The 19,562-nt window shown below is 41.3% G+C and overlaps 1 pseudogene; it reads left to right on the top strand.

The window, feature by feature from the left end:
• Nucleotides 1-3,447: 3,447 nt before the first annotated feature.
• On the top strand, nucleotides 3,448-14,795 carry LOC126778706 (GTP-binding protein 2-like; annotated as a pseudogene).
• The last annotated feature ends 4,767 nt before the right edge of the window (nucleotides 14,796-19,562 follow it).

Raw genomic sequence — 19,562 nt, 5'->3', positions numbered from 1 at the left:
CTTCTGTGCCAGACCCTGTCGAAAGCCTTGGCGATATCGAGGCTGACAACCAACGATTCTCCATGCTTTGCTCCATGTCGATAGCTTCACCCCAGAGGTGCGTTACGTACGCTAGAAGATCACCTGTGGACCGTTTTGGTCGAAACCCGTATTGACGATCATTAATTAAAGAGTGATCTTCTAGGTAATGGATCAGTTGGTTGTTTAAAATCCGTTCCATCACCTTACAAAGTACTGAGGTGATAGCTATTGGCCGATAATTTGCCGGGTCAGACCGATCCCCTTTTTTGGGAACCGCTTGCACATTAGCTCTTCTCCAAGCCTCCGGCACACTTCCCGAAGAGAGAGAAAGTTGGAACAGGCGCGTTAACACAGGAGACAGCTCCGCTGCGCACTTCTTCAGCACTATGGCTGGTATGCCATCGGGACCGCTAGCTTTCCGTACATCAAGTGATTGCAGCTCCGCACGCACATCACGTTGCCTGATTTTAATGTCAGGCATCGTATGGCCACATGCAGGTATTGTACGTGGCAGTGCACTACAATCATCGATGACGGAATTGTCGGCAAAGAGTTTAGCCAGGAGATCAGCTTGCTCTTGCGGACTGTGAGCTAGCGATCCGTCCGGATTTCTGAGCGGTGGCAGCGAAGGTTGGCAGAAATTGTTTTGCACAGACTTGGTCAGACGCCAGAAGCTACGGGAGCCCCTAGGATGCGAAACGAGGTCATAACCAATCTGTACAATGCGCTGTGCATCCGCTCTCGTGTATGCCTTTCTACAGGACTTGGAATTTTTATTATAGTTTGCTTTCAGTGAGTCAATGTTAGATGCCCCGCTAATGCAGCCGTTGATCCACTTGCGATATGCCACCTGCTTAGATGATACAGCATCAGCACATTCACGAGTGAACCAACGGTTACGCGTACTCCTACTGACGAGATCTGAGCTAGGAATGTAGTATTCCATTCCCAGCATGATCTCGCCAGCAACAGCAGCGGCACTAGCTGTCGGGTCATTCCCACTGAAGCAACGTTCCTTCCAAGGGACCGACGCATAGTAATCGCGCATACCGTCCCAATCCGACGACTTATAGTGCCAAACGCGACGTTTGCATACCGCTAGTGGCAGCAGCTTGGCCTGTGGCACTCTGGTAGAAATAAGGCGTTGATCCGAAGAGCCAAGACGAGCCTGAACCACAACCTGATATTCCACCGGGTGAGAAGTCAGCAGAAGGTCCAGTAGAGAAGGTGCTTGCCCATCAATGTCTGGGATCCTGGTGGGCTGATCAACCAGTTGGGTCAAGTCATGTGTGAGAGCAAAAGCATGAGCAGTCTTTCCAGCATGGTCAGTTTTGAGGGATTTCAACCAGGATTCGTGGTGAGCATTAAAATCCCCCAAAAACACCAATTCCGCGTTAGGCAATTGCTCTTGCGCAGCATCTGCCACCCGACTAAGATGGTCAAATAATCGGCTTGTCTCCAAGTCACCATTGTGGGATCTGTAGAGGCACACGTAGACTCGGCTCTGACGAACCAGGTCCACACGCACCACCGACATGGAGAAGGAGGGGTCCTCCAAGCAGCGCAGTCGGTGACAGCAAACATCCGTCCTGACGAACAAGTATACTGCGGCTTTCGCTTTAAAGGATTCTTCAAGCGTGTAGCCGGGATAATTAAGGTAGCTGGTATCGGCAGGACGGAGTATTTGTGTCTCCGTGAGAAACAACATTGCTGGCCGTGCTGTCTCGAGATGGTGGTGGACAGCGTTGAGGTTAGTGTGGAGTCCTCGGATGTTAGAGAACTCGACCTCAAACAGCGAGGGTATGGTGGGGGTGAGCACCGCTGTACGACCGTTATTTCTTTTTTGTTGCGCCATTTGGGAGAAATTAAATGGAAAAGAGACGTGAAGCGAGCGATGTATTGCCACGATAGGGATGGGCAAAGTGTGGAGGCGTGTTTCCCCAAGTGGTTGCCAAAAGGAAAAATACACTGACCCGCCGGACGGAAGGGCCCCCGAACCCCCCCGGAAGTGGCCGCCGGGACCCCACCTACCGGTCACCAACCGGCACGACGGTCCACCCCGAGATTATGCGTGGCCTGGTGGGGCAGCCTCACGAGCTGGTTAGGCACGCTCGGGCCCCTGTACTATGCCACGGGCGGCCAGCGGAACAGCCGTTTCTTCGGGTCTCCCTGACCGGCAGGTCAATACAGTTTCCCCCGGCATTGGTTCAACAGCCGTCTCCAATTGGACCAACGCCCATCGCGGCAATACTCGCTCGGGCTCTGGCTGTACGCTGGCTGACCTCGAAACGCGGCTGCAAGCCACTTCACGAGTTTTTCACCATGCGTACGGTGGTAACAAGCCAGGCGGATGTTAGCATCCTACGACCAGATGAGCAGATGGTCGCTCAGATATCCCTTAGTCGCCTCTTACGACACCCATGGGAAAGAGAGGGGCAGTGAAATGTATTCTTTCTCCGTCACTGCACGGATCATTCGAACAATAATGGGTAATCTAATTATTCAGACAAAAATGGACTCGTTCTTCAGCCTCTTTGATCCGTAAGATGGCAATAATAACAGACAGAATAATAAGAGAAAACATAAAAACGATCAAGAGAACGGCAGGAAGAACCCAGACGCACCCAAGGGTATGTACAAACCTTTGTATATATGTAATAAGTTTATTTATTGAAATAAAAACTAAAGTCGTTGCTCTGTTAAGCGAAATTTATTCTTTTTTATATCATATCACTAATTACTTCTGCAAACAAAGTATGAGTACAAATTATAATTATTAACTAACCCGTAAAAAGAAACAACATTAAAAGCTATTGCTTCAAATATTTTTTTACAATCTGAATTGTTTCTTTTTTTAAAAAAACGTCGTTAACTTTTTATTATATTAAGCCAGTGTGAATTTCTCTAATTATAGAATGACACATGACATAATGCAAAGTGTTGCCACAATAGATAATACTTGGACGTATTAAGTCGAAGTTAATGCACGTGCAATTTAAATTTAATGAAGAGCCCAAAGAGCTTCATTTACATATATATAACATACTGGCATATAAACGCACAGCCCAAGCTACTGCGACATGAAAATTTGCATACGGGTTCCTTTTACGCAATAGGTTAGCACTTAGGAAGGATTTTTGAAAATTTAACCCTTCAGAAGGAACTCGGGCAGGAAGAACAGAAGGAAGAAGAACAAAGTATCGCCGGCGAAGGACGTCCTAACAACAGCATGGCAGAGTTCATCACAAGAAGTACCGGAACCGTTGAATAATCAATCGTCGATACCAAAGGTCTGTGACGAGAAAATCGGAAAGAACGTCAACGATTTGAAGTCGGAAGACGATTTTAAGAAGACGAAGAGGAAACCGACCAATGATGATGAGGATGCAACGAGAAGTGGGACAAAGTTTGCCGATAGAGTGTACGCCGTCATCGATAAGTTGGAGAAGGTCAGGATAAAGGACGATATGTATTTAGCTGGTGATTTAAATTCCGAGGACTTGGAGAGTGACTTCTTCTACAGCTCTGATGATATGGAAGACTTCTGCGATGATACGTAAGTGATGTTTTTTGTTAATTAAAAAAAAGTATTATAATTTATGTGTTGTAAAGTAGTAAAGTAACAGCCTGTGTATGTCCCACTGCTGGGCTAAGATCTCCTCTCCCTTTTTGAAGAGAAGGTATGGAGCTTGTTCCACCACGCTGCTCCAATGCGGATTGGTGGAATACACATGTGGCAAAATTTCAGAGAAATTAGACACATGCAGGTTTCCTCACGATGTTTTCCTTCACCGTAAAGCACGAGATGAATTATAATGACAAATTAAGCACATGAAAATTCAGTGGTGCTTGCCCGGGCTTGAACCGACGATCATCGTTCAAGATTCACGCGTTCTTACCACTAGACCATCTTATCTCTTATGTGTTGTAATTTTGGGTAATTATACGTTTTTTCTTAAGGCTTTGCTTGCTTTCCACGGTATGGAAGAGCAAGAAACAATAACATATCTATTCGCTTCACCCGGAATTTCAATCAAGGCTTTATATTTAAGCTCATTAACTAACATCTAGATTAAAAGAGTCAATTAGTTTCAGAGATGTAGAATTAGGATTACAGTGTTAATGTACCAGGAGATCATAAACAGTGAGTGGGTCTCACCGAATGATTACATTAAAAGAGTCAATTAGTTCCAGTTAGGATTACAGTGTTAATGTACCAGGAGATCATAAACAGTGAGTCGGTCTCACCGAACGATTAGATTAAAAGAGTCAATTAGTTTCAGTTAGGATTACAGTGTTAATGTACCAGGAGATCATAAACAGTGAGTCGGTCTCACCGAACGATTAGATTAAAAGAGTCAATTAGTTTCAGTTAGGATTAGAGTGTTAATGTACCAGGAGATCATAAACAGTGAGACGGTCTCAACGAACGATTAGATTAAAAGAGTCAATTAGTTTCAGATAGGATTACAGTGTTAATGTACCAGGAGATCATAAACAGTGAGTCGGTCTCACCGAACGATTAGATTAAAAGAGTCAATTAGTTTCAGTTAGGATTACAGTGTTAATGTACCAGGAGATCATAAACAGTGAGTCGGTCTCACCGAACGCGGATGGCATTAATCGAAATAAGATCAATGTTAAATATATTCGATTTGGCCCTCAGAACATCCGACGCCGGCGATTACGGTGACGAGTGCTACGGGAGTCTACCCCCGGAGCCTCGTTTCGGGAACGTCGAGTACAAACTGCAGCTGGTCTCGCCGTGCGAGCGACGCTTCCAGCACCTGGTGACGCAAGTGAATAATAAATAATATTAAATATATAACATTATATACAACTTAGGTAGCTAACTGGGTAGGTATCACCCACTCATCAGATATTCTACCGCAAAAACAGCAGTACTTGGTATTGTTGTGTTCCGGTTTGAAGGGTGAGTGAGACAGTATAATTACAGGCAAAAGGGACATAACGTCTCAGTTCCCAAGGTTGGTGGCGTATTTGCAATGTAAGCGATGGTTAACATTTCTTACAATGCCTATGTCTATGGGCGTTATACGAATAAATTAAAATAACATATATACATATAACGAAGCACTTTAGTTTATTAATGGACGCCGTATTTATTTGTTTCATTGTCGATACGAATCGATATTTTTTATCGAATATCGGGACTTTTTTTAGCCGATGCTGGCAGCACTCACATGATAAATAATTATAGGTTATGAATAATAAAAACTGGAAAATCATATTATCTTTAGGATTTTAATGAGATATAAGGTTCCGTCATGCTATGGCATAAATAAACATCACTGAGACACTATATTATCTGTCGCTTTAACATGAAATAATACGACACTGCATCATTGTATAACCATCGATATGATATAAGGATTGTTTCTCGGCCTTTACACTGGATTAGAATCGTTTTCTAACATAAATATAAGCGAAAATTGAACATAAAACACAATGAACGCACCAACTGTCAAGTTTCAACAAACACCAAAAATGGTTACACGATAAGGGTCACAAGATTTGATAATTCTATCTCTGTCTAAACCTGTCTACGCTACAGTACGTACTCGGTTCGCAGCTGGCGGACACGCAGCAGAGCGTCGAGCTGCGGGTCGCAGTGATGGGGGCGAACGAGGCGGGCAAGTCGACGCTCATAGGCGTTCTCACTCAAGGTACGTTCGTTATTATCTTGTTGAAGTCGTGAGTTCTAGTAACTAAATTAAATATTGAGTATTTAATTACAGGCACAAGGGACATAACATCTTAGTTCCCAAGGTTGGTGGCGCATTGGCGATGTATGCGATGGTTAACATTTCTTGCAATGCCAATGTCTATGGGCGTTGGTGACCACTTACCATCAGGTGGTCCATATGCTCGTCCGCCTTCCTATTCTATAAAAAAAAAATATTTAAAAATATTTAAGGCTTCGTATCCAGAAGTTTTTGATTCGATTATCATGTAGAGATCCTATACGTGTGTACTCGTAATAAGGAGATGACGCCTTATCCCAGCTGTGGGTAAAAATGCTGTTACATTTTTAAACAAATTAAATGATACCTACTCAGTCGGGACAAAAACCGACTTTGTTAATATTATGTTGTAATATCATTTATTTTATCCTCAGATAAATATTTTATGGTCAAGAAAATTAGTTGTAATTACAATGGCAGTATAAAATTTGATCTTGAAATTGTAATGACGTCATTGGTTGATGGTATGTGAGCTGTTTGTAGTGCGCAATACAATAGTTTTTCTTTTCTACAGGTGAACTCGATAACGGCAGAGGGAGCGCTCGCCTGAACATGTTCAGGCATTTGCACGAAGTGAAAAGTGGTAGGACGTCCTCGCTCAGCCACGAGATACTCGGCTTCGATGCTCAGGTGCGCTAATGATTATTTTGACGTTTATTTAAATTAAGAACAATCCCCCACCCACTTGCAAAGCCCGGGCAAACACCACTGCACTTTGATGTGCTTAATTAATGGGCACATTGTCGGGAGATCTGCTTTTATGGGATGAAGTATTGCTATGTATATCCATCAACCCGCATTGAAGCTGCAAGTTAGAGCTCCAAATCACAAGTGGAGGGGAGGTCTTAGCCCAGCAGAGGTGTTATTTTTTTTATAATAAGTAAATAGAAAAAAAAGTAAAAGTAAGTTGTACACTAGAAGTGAGATTTGGAAGCGTGTAAAGACATTGTTTGCGCCTGAACTCTCTAATTTTCACCCTGGGATTATGTAAATGTCTATGTCCCACTGCTTGGCTAATCCCTCTTCTCCCTTTGATGAGGAGCTTATTCCAATACGCTGTTCCAATTTAGTGGTGCTAATCTGGGTTTTAACACGTTATCATTGGTAACAATTTACACATTCTATTCACTACCATCTCGGTTCTCAATAGGATTAAGAGTGTGTGGGAATAGAGACTGTCTGTGCTTGCACGCGCACACAAGTACCATTATTAGTCCCGTGCAGTTGTCTAAACCATTCGTATCCGTAACAGCCTGTGAATGTCCCACTGCTGGGCTAAATGCGGGTTGGTGGAATACACATGTGGCAGAATTTCAGTGAAATTAGACACATGCAGGTTTCCTCACGATGTTTTCCTTCACCGTCAAGCAGAGATGAATTATAATCACAAATTAAGCACATGAAAATTCAGTGGTGCTTGCCCGGGTTTGAACTCACGATCATTGGTTAAGATTCAGGCGTTCTTACCACTGGGCCATCTCGGCTACAAGTTGTCTAAACATCTTTATCTAGTTTTCATACTCATTTTTCAATTATATTAATCTTTGTAAAAGCTTCCGTTATTCTATTATCCAGTTGTATGATGGCGTATGTTACACCCCGTTAACGATAGATGGCGCTCACTCGAAATGTCACATTCCTGAATCGCGCTGTCTAGATATTCGCTACGGAGTATATATAGTGTAGAAGTGATTGTTTTTGTAATCTAATAAATTGTAGTTTCATTTACCTAATCCCAGGTATCAGTGTTGCAGAACTATCGATAGTTTGACCTAGAAAACTATTATCGACAGTACTTCCGAAAGTATCGTCTTGTGTCAATATTGTCGATATTATCGATAGTTACTATAGCTCTCTGTTCACAATACTATTGATAACTCGTTTGCCTGTCTCGTTGGTCTAGTGGCTTGATATAAGACCGCAGACCCCGGAGGTCCTGGGTTCAATTCCCAGGTCGGGCCAATAAAAAGTTATTGGGTTTTTCTGTCAGAAAATTCTCAGTAGCAGCCCGGAGTCTGGAAGTTGGAAGTGTGTACACTCCCGTGCCTCGGAAAGCACGTAAAGTCGTTGGTCCTGCGCCTGAACTCTTTCCGGTCGTTTCGGATCGCCGTCCCATCGGATTATGAGAGTTAGGGAACAGAGAGTACACCTGTGTTTGCGCACACACTTGTGCACTATAATATCTCCTGCGTAGTTGGCTAATCTCTCTTGAGATTGGCCGCCGTGGCCGAAATCGGTCTGGAGGACATTATTATTATTAATACTATTGATAACAGCAATCCATAGGTATTCATTCGATAGTAACGATTTAATAAAACTTCATTAATAATAGTGTTGTTACTGGGCCTACTACATTACTTATCTTGAGAAAGCAATAATAATATAATAATAAAAATGATAACCCCACCGACGTATCTTTACATTGCCGACGTGGTGGGGCTTGTGCGATTCAATGATTCTTAGGGCTATGCCAATAGATCTATTCATGTTGGATTGGCCTAAGATGAGAAGACAGACCAAGAGAGATACAACCCAAGCCAAGGTGGAACAGCGTACGCCGAGGGCTCCATGGCTAAGGGGGTGCTTAGTCGTTAGTATGCGAACTTTAGAGACAAGGGGACCTCTAATTTAATTTACCCTTATCGCAGTGAATGCAGGGCTCTGCTGTGATTGACTTTTATGTCCCAAGCTACTCGTGGGAATAATATGATAACTAGGTCTAAAACTAAAAAATATGCCATCGTTAGAAGAAGAGTCCACGCCGACTTCTAATTCATCCTCTAAATCTTTATTCCCATCGATACCCTCTTCATCACCTATTTTTATGCATCTTCACCAAATTCATCATCAACCGGTGCTCAACTGGTGGATGTTGCACAGGAGATAAATTTTGTCAGTGAACCTGTGCCCACCACCAGTGGCGTAAAAAAAAGTTTAAGAAGTCGAACGAATGGCTCAAACGAGGTGAACTGTTCCCTGAGACCGAAGGTTTTATGCTCGCCATTCAAGACCAAATAATAGAAACTCGTAACTATAGGAAGTACATAATGAAGGATAATAATCAACCTACTGACTTATGTAGACAATGTAACGCAGCCTCTGAAACTATTCAGCACATAACGGGGGCTTGCAAATCTCTCGCACAGACCGATTATAAGCATCGACATGATCAAGTGGCTGCAATCATACACCAACATTTAGCATACAATTTTTTTTTTTTTTTTATAGAATAGGAAGGTGGACGAGCATATGGGCCACCTGATGGTAAGTGGTCACCAAACGCCCTTAGACATTGGCATTGTAAGAAATGTCAACCATCGCTTATAGCCAATGCGCCACCAACCTTGGGAACTAAGATTTTATGTCCCTTGTGCCTGTAATTACACTGGCTCACTCAACCTTCAAACCGGAACACAACAATATCAAGTATTGCTGTTTTGCGGTAGAATATCTGATGAGTGGGTGGTACCTACCCAGACGAGCTTGCACAAAGCCCTACCACCAGTAAAAAACTTATAACAGAAATGAATCCATATTACAAATATAAACCGGAAAGTGTATTAGACACTAGAAACCACAAAATCTACTGGGATAGAACAATAATAACTGACAAAACTATCTGTTATAATAGACCAGATATTACCGTTCATGATAAAATCAATAGAATCGTTTATCTTATCGATATAGCCGTTCCTAATTCACATAACATACAAACCACAACATCTGAAAAGTTAAGTAAATATCAAGATCTCGCCATAGAAATTAAAACGCAATGGAAAGCACAAACAGTACACATAGTCCCAATAGTCTGAACACCTTACAAATGCCAGCGTATATCCTCCATATACTTCAAAAAGCCATAATCCTTAACACCTGCCGTATTACCCGAAAGTTTATATCATCATCCACTTTATCATCAACGTTTTTAATATAAGCAACACTCCTTAACGCTTGGCTGCAGCCCGCGTTTTCGGTTTAAACTCTTCGAAAGAAGAGAAACTTTAAAAGTTAAATAGAAATAATAATAATAATAATATTGGACATTATTCACACACGGTCATCTGATCCCAAAATTAAGCAGAGCTTGTGTTATGGAAACCAGACAACTGATATACTACATATACTACTTTTCTTTTGTAAATACATACTTATACAGATAATTACACCCAGACTCAGGACAAACAGACATGTTCATGCACACAAATGTCTGTCCTGGGTGGGAATCGAACCCACGACCTTTGGCATGAAAGGCAAGTAACTACCAACCACGCCAACCGGCTCGTCAAAAAATCAATACGTCAATACTATCGAAAAATCATTGATTATCGATAGTCCAAAACTATCGATTTTATCGATAATGGACTATCGACATGCAACACTACCCGATATTACTTATACCTAAAATGAAAGTCATATAATGTATTACATTCATATAATCAGGGTAATGTCGTCAACTACGGTTGTTCCGAGCTGATGACAGCGGAGCGCATCGGAGAGAGGAGCGCCAAGCTGGTGTCTTTCCTGGACCTGGCGGGCCACAGCAAGTACCAACGCACCACGCTCCACGGGCTCACGGGTTACTCCCCGCACTACGCCATGCTCGTTGTAAGTATGTTTATTTATTACTAGTTCCCATACGTGTGGGGGGGTGTTCAGATTTTAGGTATCCTAAGTCTTTTTCTATAGCCCTGATAACGTGTTTTGAAATTATTATTAGGTAAGGATTTTTTTGGAGTCCTGACATATCAAACCAAAAGTTAATTTTCATTTTATTGAATAAATATCTTATCTTAATAATACATTTTTACAAACAGCTCAAAATCAAAATAATTTATTCAGGTAATAATATATAAACCTAACACCGGCTCAAACTGTAGATCCTACTAAAAATAATCGGCGAAAAACTAAACTCTTTTGCTACAATTAAACTATGTAAGAGTTTAAACACAATTTTTTATCATATTTATAAGCCCTTATCGAGCAATACGTCTTATTAATGAAAGTTTTTTAAGAGAGAGAGTTGGTTCCTCCTAACTGGCCTAGGCCAGTCTGGGTACGGGCCGCAGGGTTGCCCCCTAACCTGTCGTGTCTTTAATTTTTGGCCCGAGGGGCCAGGGTCACAGCGACCCAGTGGCTGTAAGTTTTTTAAATCAGCTACAAGATAATATTATAGATGGCACTGTAGTCATATTATCAACTTGTACTATAAAGTTTTTTTTTATTTCTAGATTTCGGCAACAGCCGGTATAACTCGCATCACAGAAGAACACATCGGTCTTCTGCTGGCTTTGGACATGCCGTTCTTCGCAGTCATCAACAAGTGTGAACTGGCTAGCAACATCAATGCTGTTGTAGCGAGGCTGGCTCAATTGTTGGAACCCGCTAATAAGGTCAGTGATTTTATTTTAAATAGCATCTATAAAGACTAGCTTATAAACTAGGTTATTATTTCTTACATCAATGCTTTTGGGTGATGGTGACCACTTACCATCAGGTGGCCCAATTTCCCGTCCACACACATATAACATAAAGAGAAGCCGGGGGGAGGGGGGGGGGGAAAGTTTAACAGACAAATAGATATATTTACTTTCCCATTTATAATATTAGTTTATATTGTAATTGGAAACATGCAGGTTTCCTCGCGATGTTCTTCAAGGAGCACGAGATGATAAATCAGGGATGCTGTTTAATTTATAGATTTATTTAAATTTAAAGTAATGGTATATATTGGTATTATTACAGAAACCGCTGTTAATAACTGACGAGAATATGGCAAGGAACTGCGTTGCGCCGCAAAAGTCGATACTGGACACCATAGACAATGTAGACGAGGAAATCAAAAAGGATGAGGAGTTAGTAGCTTCACAAGCCTTTATTTAACCCGAAGTGTTTCTGGGTGAACTCTTATATACGACTTTAAAAGGAGTTCCATACTATTGGTAATGGTAATAATATTGTCTATAGCTACGCCAACCACCCTTGCTAGATACTTGCCTTTCACGCCAAAGGTTGTGGGTTCGGTTCCCACTCAGGACAGACAATTGTGTGCATTAACATGTCTGTTTTTCCTGAGTCTGTGTGTAATTGTCTATACAATAGTATGTCAGTTGTCTGGTTGCCATAGTACAAGCTCTGCTTAGTTTCGGATCAGATATATATATATATATATACACTACTGTGATTTGCGTTCAACTAGTTATATATATATATATATATATATATATATATATAGTTGAACGCAAATCACAGTAGTGTCGGCCGGCAGGGTGGCCGTGTTCCCGGTGAGCTGCGTGCGTGGCGCCGGCCTCAACGCGCTGCACGCGTGCCTGCTGGCGCTGGTGCCGCGCCGCGACCTGCAGCGCCCCGAGGACGTGAGTGAACCATATGTTGCGCAGTTGACTAATATCCTTTTTATTAAATTATAAATGTTATAATTTATGTCACTTTACAGGAGGCGTGCGAGTTTCAAATAGACGAAATTTTTCACGTAGGGGACTCGACGGGGCCCGTCGTGGGGGGACTGCTCGCGCGAGGGCGACTCTACGAGGGCGACGAACTTATCATAGGTGCGTTGCGTTCTGTTAGTTGTGAGATGAATAGAGCGACGTATATTTAACACCCCCCCCCCCCAGGACCTCTGGATTCCGGCGAGTTCGCGGAGATATCCGTGCGCACGATATACCGCAACCGCGTCACGTGCGGCAGCGTGCGCTCGGGACAGTCGGCGTCGCTGAGCCTGGGTCGCTTCCCGCCGGGACTGCGGCAGGGCATGGTGCTGCTAGCGCGGCCGGGGGCTACGCCGCGGGACTATCAGAACTAGTCCACTCGTCGCAAGCTTTGGAGAAGAATCGAAAGAACGCGAGGAGACAGAACAAGAATATCCTCCAGGACATCGCCAACGTGAAGAACAGCCTCACAAAGACATCGGACACGAAGTGCACGAACGTGTACGTGTCGGACGACGGGAGCAAGTACAGCGACGCGCACGTGTCGAGCGACACGCAGGACAAGTGCGTGTGTGACGACCTGGTGTTCCTCGAAGACCCAAACGACCCTAGACGCTGTATATACTTTCAGGTGAGCAGAAAACTCTACTCGTTTTTAAAAGATTAGCAAACCTTAGATATGCGATTCCACGCGATTCGCTACCAGCTCTGCTGTATTGTACACCACAAACACTTCTCGATCAATATATCTCTATATATAACACGACACTGTGACACTTAACTACTTATATACACTTTAGTTTTACTTACAAAGTTCCGATAACAACTTCACAGATAACCAAAAAATTTTTCGCGAATCCATAGTCAATACCACAGAATATTAAGATTTCGACCAAATTTCAAGGTCAAAGTTGCTTATATACTCTACTTGCTATTGGAATCGACTATAGACTTGTATATGTTTCCACAGCACATTGTGTGTGTGTGTGTTTTTTTATCCGTAACAGCACGTGAATGTCCTACTGCTGGGCTAAAGGCCTCCTCTCCCTTTTTTGAGGAGAAGGCTTGGAGCTTATTCCACCACGCTGCTCCAGTGCGGTTTGGTAAATACACATGTGGCAGAATTTCAGTGAAATTAGACACATGCAGGTTTCCTCACGATGTTTTCCTTCATCGTAAAGTACGAGATGAATTATAATCACAAATTAAGTACATGAAAATTCAGTGGTGCCTGAACCATCTTGGCTGTTTTTTTTATATGCTAGCAATATTAGCACAGACTGTGCAATATAATATGTAATGCGGTCATGAATTAAATTTGATTCAATGTAACAGGCATCCGTGCATGTCCTGAGACACTCCACGGCCATCTACCCAGGGTTCCAGTGCTCTGTGCATGTCGGGAACGTGCGTCAGACGGCCATTATCGTGGTAACGAATACATACATCAAACTCACTTTGCGGAATGGAATTAAATAGTTTAATTTTGGTATAATTTGTGGTGTTGCGTAAAATACTTAAGTATGATAATGATATTTATTTTTTTATGTTATATTCCTGCTTAGCGGTAGAATATGAATATATGATGAGTGGGTGGTACCTACCCAGGCGGGTTTGCACAATGCCCTTACCACCAGTTACCACACACACTTATAATATATTCTGCCGCCAAACAGCAATAGCATTGTTGTTGGTGAGTAAAACAGTGTAACTGCAGGCACAAGGGACATAACATCTTAGTTCCCAAGGTTGGTGACGCATTGTTGATGTAAGCGATGGTTAATATTTATTGCGGTGTCAATGTCTATGGGCGGTGGTGACCACTTACCATCGGGTTGCTCATCTCATCGCTGACCACGGATATATTTTTCGCTTTAGGGTATAATGTCTCCGAACAACGTGCTGAGGGTGGGCGAGGGTGCTGTTCAGGTTCGCCCGCTGTCCGGAGTACCTCGTGCGGGGCCGCCGGCTGCTGTTCATGGCGGGGCTGGGGACCAGGTACCGCTCAACGAACCCAACGATAACTTCTAATTACAGTTGAATTGTTGAGCCAATAAAGTATATCGTCAGCTCAGTGTTGGTATCCGAGATCGCTAGCTCCACTGACTTTCACATATTTAATTTATAAGTGTTCGGTGAAAGAAAAATCATCCATGCATCGAAGCAGGTTGTGGAATAAGCTCAAACCTTCTCCTGAGAAGGAGAGGTTTTAGCCCAGCTGTGGGACATTTATATACTGTGACTGTTTTGAATCATGTTGGAATAAGTTTTGTTCTTAAGAAGAGATATCTTCGACCAACAGACACTTTTGTACTTTACTAGCAATACCCGGAAGGTGGCTGTTAATGTGGTACAGCGCCATCTAGCGGCGTTACAACGAAGTGGATATTATAAAATCATCCATGAGACATACATCTAAATTTCAACTGTGATGGTGATTCAAACGGTCCGAACTCTATTAATCACAAACAGATACACAAACAGTCATTTTTATATATTAACGAAATTTTTTTGTTACAGAGCCATTGGCCGGGTCACGCAAACCTTCCCGTACATACCATGAATTCTATAGAACACGGCTCCAATATAAAATTCGAGATGCCTGAATCTAATATATAGTAGTAGTATAATCTAATCTCTAGAATATTCTAGATAAATTAAATATATTAATTGTATCTGTAACCAGTTTTCTTGTCGTGTTCACTTCATGATTGCATGGGGGGCGTTTCACCTTGCGGATTAAATTACAAAAAACGACAATCGATGATGGTATTTTTATGTTACATAAAAACAGTGTTGCCAACCTCTTAGAAGCATCCTCCTGACGGATGAATTGAAACAAATACAAAATACATTTATAAAATGATGTTAAAAAAAAGCAAATCAAGTACTGCAAGTAGCATTAGTAAACTTGAAATATACTCAATTAAATGAAGCTGAAGAGTTAATCCCCGGAGAGAATTTCTTTAAAAAATGTTCCTCCTAAAAAATGTCTAACCTGAAAATATCCTATTTGATTTCATCTGACATAGCCCTATTTAGGGGGAAAACCCCCAAGTTGGCAACACTGTATAAAAAAAATGTGGACCATCTATATAAACTTTCATATATTTAACACTAGCGGACAAATTTTTAATAAACCATCATATGTGATCGAGCAAATTTTCACTCATAGCTCATTTTTATTCAGTTAGTTAATTAATCAGTGTCAGAGTTTTTATTACGTATATAACATACATGCAAAACGTCTATGCTTATGTATAAATAATATTGCAATATTTAAAGGCTTATATATATATATACTAGCTGGTGCCCGCGACTTCGTCTACGCAGGATTAGTATTTGGAGTAGCTTATATTAGCGTGGCGTAGAAAAGAACTAACATTATGACATAAATATTTTTTGAGTCGCATTTGAAAAATATAACTGCTTGACAATATTTTAACATAAGAAAATTGGCAATATAATAAATATACCTGATGGTAAATGGTCACCAACGCTCTTAGACATTGGCATTGTAAGAAATGTCAATCATCGCTTACATATCCAATGCGCCACCAACCTTGGGAACTAAGATTTTATGTCCCTTGTGCCTGTAATTACACTGGCTCACTCACCCTTCAAACCGGAACACAACAATATCAAGTATTGCTGTTTTGCGGTAGAATATCTGATGAGTGGGTGGTACCTACCCAGACGAGCTTGCACAAAGCCCTACCACCAGTATGATTGGGATGCGCGGTATAAGAACATTGTCACCCTTGGCTTCTCCAGTTAAAATTGTGGCCTTCACAATGTGCCTTCCTAGTTCGGTAACTCGCATTGATATACATCACGTTATTTACAATATTATAAATCAACCAAAAAAGGACCAATTACTAACCTACCTACAACCTCTGTAATTTACAAAAAAAAGAAGGAATTCTGTATAATGAACAGGTAAGTAACCTATATCTATTAATTTAAATAAAAATGAAGTATCTTATTTAAGTGTAACTCCTAACCAAAAAAAAACTGCCAATACCTAATCTTGGGCCTATATTACTTGAAGTACAATCCGTTTTTAAAAAATCGCTATAACCATGAAAATTCGCAAAACGGAGACAACAGTCAACGATGTCTGCCCTCACGCTTCTGCCCGCGTTCGGGTCGCGCACTCAGCGATGAGCGCCTTCTTCCCCCACACAAGTGCGTCGCACCGCCCGCCACCGCCGCCGGAGGCGAACCGCGCCGTACCGCTCGCTACACCGCACCCGTAGTATCGCGCATTTAAACTAAATGATGTCTATCATACATTACATAATTATGTGTAACTAACGTTTATGGCAGCGCACGCCAGAATAGCTCGCAGAAAGGTAGGTTTTTTCCTAGTTACTTGACATTTAATGTCATATTTTGGACAGCTCACACAATATCTTTATAAATTGTAGCCTATGTGTTATTCTGATGTATAAGCTATATTATTGGAAAGTTTAATTGAAATCCATTCAGTAGTTTTTGCGTGAAAGAGTAACAAACATCCATCCACACATACAAACTTTCACGTTTATAATAGTAGTAGGATATATATATGAAAATATAATATGGAACTAATGGCTTCTTATGTATGTACACACATACATCCAATTTCTAGTTAATATTAAATAATTATATGACTAGATTTATGGAATAACGTACATACACAATGGATATTACATCTTGGTTCCCAATGTTGGTGGCACATTGACAATATAAATGATGGTTAATATTTCTTAAAACGCCAATGACGCGGTGGAGAATTACCACCAAAATTTCATATGCCTTCCTATTTGAAATTAAAAAAGAGAAACAGAAATCGCAACAGTAAAAGGTTATAAGTCTTTATATTTGAAAATATGTACGTTCAATAACATTAAATTCTTAGTTATACCATGTTTGCCTATCTACCCTTCCGTGACGCCACGGTGACAGGACTATGATAATCTTATCGTATGTTAAATTGTTACAATAATAACTTATTTAGAAGTTAGTTGACTTAAAGTTTCAAATAAACTGAGATTTAAATTAAATATTCTTATTTAAATGTAAAATAGCACTATGTACGTGTTAATATTGTATTTAATACACCTTTTACAATTAGTTGAAATGTATATTTAGTATATTCCAATCGTAGGAGTAAATATAAACTAACTTTATATTTCCATATCCCGTGATAGTCGCTAATAGCTCAGCTTAACTACTTTCTCGGATAAAACGCAATTTTTTCGCAAGTCCATAATGAATATCACAGATAATTCAAAATCTCGACCAATGATATCGCGCCAATTCAATGTCGGTTGTTAATTTGCCTTTGTCTACTCTTGTGGCTTTAATACACTAGTTATTTTCTATTTAAATGAAATAACATATTTATATGCATACATATATAACGTAACTGTTTTTAAAATGATAATCACGCCCCAAGGAACAAATCTTTAGGTTTGTATTTTTTTTTTTTGTTAATGGTAGCTCTTACAATGCCGATGTTACTTTTGCATTAAGCCGCGCTGATATGTAAGACTCCAATAAAAATTGATTATATATTTAAAACAATAATTTTGTACGGTAAAATAATTTTTGTATTTATTTAAAAAAAAAAACATGCTTAGCATTTTAAAAACACAAACGTCATGACGCCATTTTGAATTACAATTTTGGCGCCATTAATATAATCACTACCTCAAGAGGTAAACCAAAATTAGCTTTCATATTTTTGTATTTAAACTTTGTACATTAAATGATATATCAAGTTCCTGTTTATAAATTGCAATTTTAAGTTAATGATACATATTTATTACATTTTTTATATTATTTACTACTACATATTTATATTATTTACGATATCTATCTATCAATGATCGGATTATTTAATGCCGATTTTACTTTAGACGATATGACATTGACTTTTTTTTTTTTTATTTTTTTTTTTTTTTCAGCCTTTTGCCGTCCACTGCTGGACGAAAGCCTCCCCCATAGAACGCCAACCATCCCGATCTTGGGCAGTCCGCATCCATCCCGAACCTGCCACCTTTTTTAAATCGTCGGCCCATCTTGTCACAGGGCGTCCTACACTACGTTTGCCTAAGCGTGGTCTCCACTCCGACACGTGTCGGCTCCATCGGCCATCAATGCGCCTGGAGACATGACCAGCCCACTTCCACTTCAGCGAGCTAATTCTAAGCGCGATGTCGGTGACTTTAGTTCTCTGGCGAATGTCCTCATTTCGGATTCTATCTGCCAGAGAAACCCCAAGCATCGCGCGTTCCATTGCTCGCTGAGCGACCTTAAATTGGTGGACCAGTCCTACGGTAAGTGTCCACGTTTCGGCACCGTAAGTCATTACAGGTAGGACGCACTGATTGAAGACCCTGGTCTTAAGCGACTGTGGGATCGACGATTCAAAAATATGACGTAACCTCCCGAATGCCGCCCAGCCCAAACGTATTCTTCTTTTAGCCTCCTTCTCAAAGTTGTGCCGGCCAAGTTGTATAGTTTGGCCCAGGTAGATATATTCCTGCACAACTTCAAGTGGAGAGCCATTTACGACCACTGGTCTCGGGGATACATGACGGTTTGCCATAATTTTGGTCTTTTTAATGTTCATCCCGAGACCTACTTGTCTTGAAGAATCGCTCAGGCTGTTTAGCATCTCTTCCAAATCCTGCAGAGTCTCCGCCATGATGACAATGTCGTCGGCAAATCGCAGATGTGTAATGTGTTGACCATTTATATTAATGCCGCGTCCGTTCCAATCGAGCGTCTTGAAGACGTCCTCCAATGCATTGGTAAAGAGTTTCGGTGATATTACATCTCCCTGTCTTACCCCGCGATGCAATTGGATTGGTCTTGTGCTCTGATCTTGTACTTGGACGGTCATGGTTGCGGCTTCGTACAAACACTTTACCACCTGGACATACCGACAGTCAATTAGGCATCTCTGCATGAATTCCAGAACAGCCCAGGTCTCGATGGTATCGAAGGCTTTTTCGTAGTCCACAAACGCTAGGCATAGAGGCTGATTATATTCCTCGGTCTTCTGTATTATTTGCCTTAGTGTGTGTATGTGGTCTACGGTACTGAAGCCTTTTCGAAACCCAGCCTGTTCCACGGGTTGGAAGTCATCGAATTTTCGGGCAAGACGATTCGTGATTACCCTCGAAAACAATTTGTAAACATGGCTTAAAAGTGAAATGGGGCGGTAGTTTTTCAGAAGAGCTTTATCGCCCTTCTTGAAAAACAGCACCACCACACTTCTGCTCCATGTCTTCGGTGTTATACCATTGTGGAGGACGGAATTAAAGATGTTAGCCAG

Source organism: Nymphalis io, chromosome 27 (genome assembly GCF_905147045.1).
Source record: "Nymphalis io chromosome 27, ilAglIoxx1.1, whole genome shotgun sequence".
Classification (NCBI taxonomy): domain Eukaryota; kingdom Metazoa; phylum Arthropoda; class Insecta; order Lepidoptera; family Nymphalidae; genus Nymphalis; species Nymphalis io.
Note: the sequence above shows the minus strand (reverse complement) of the source record. Positions and strands in the feature narration are given on the sequence as shown.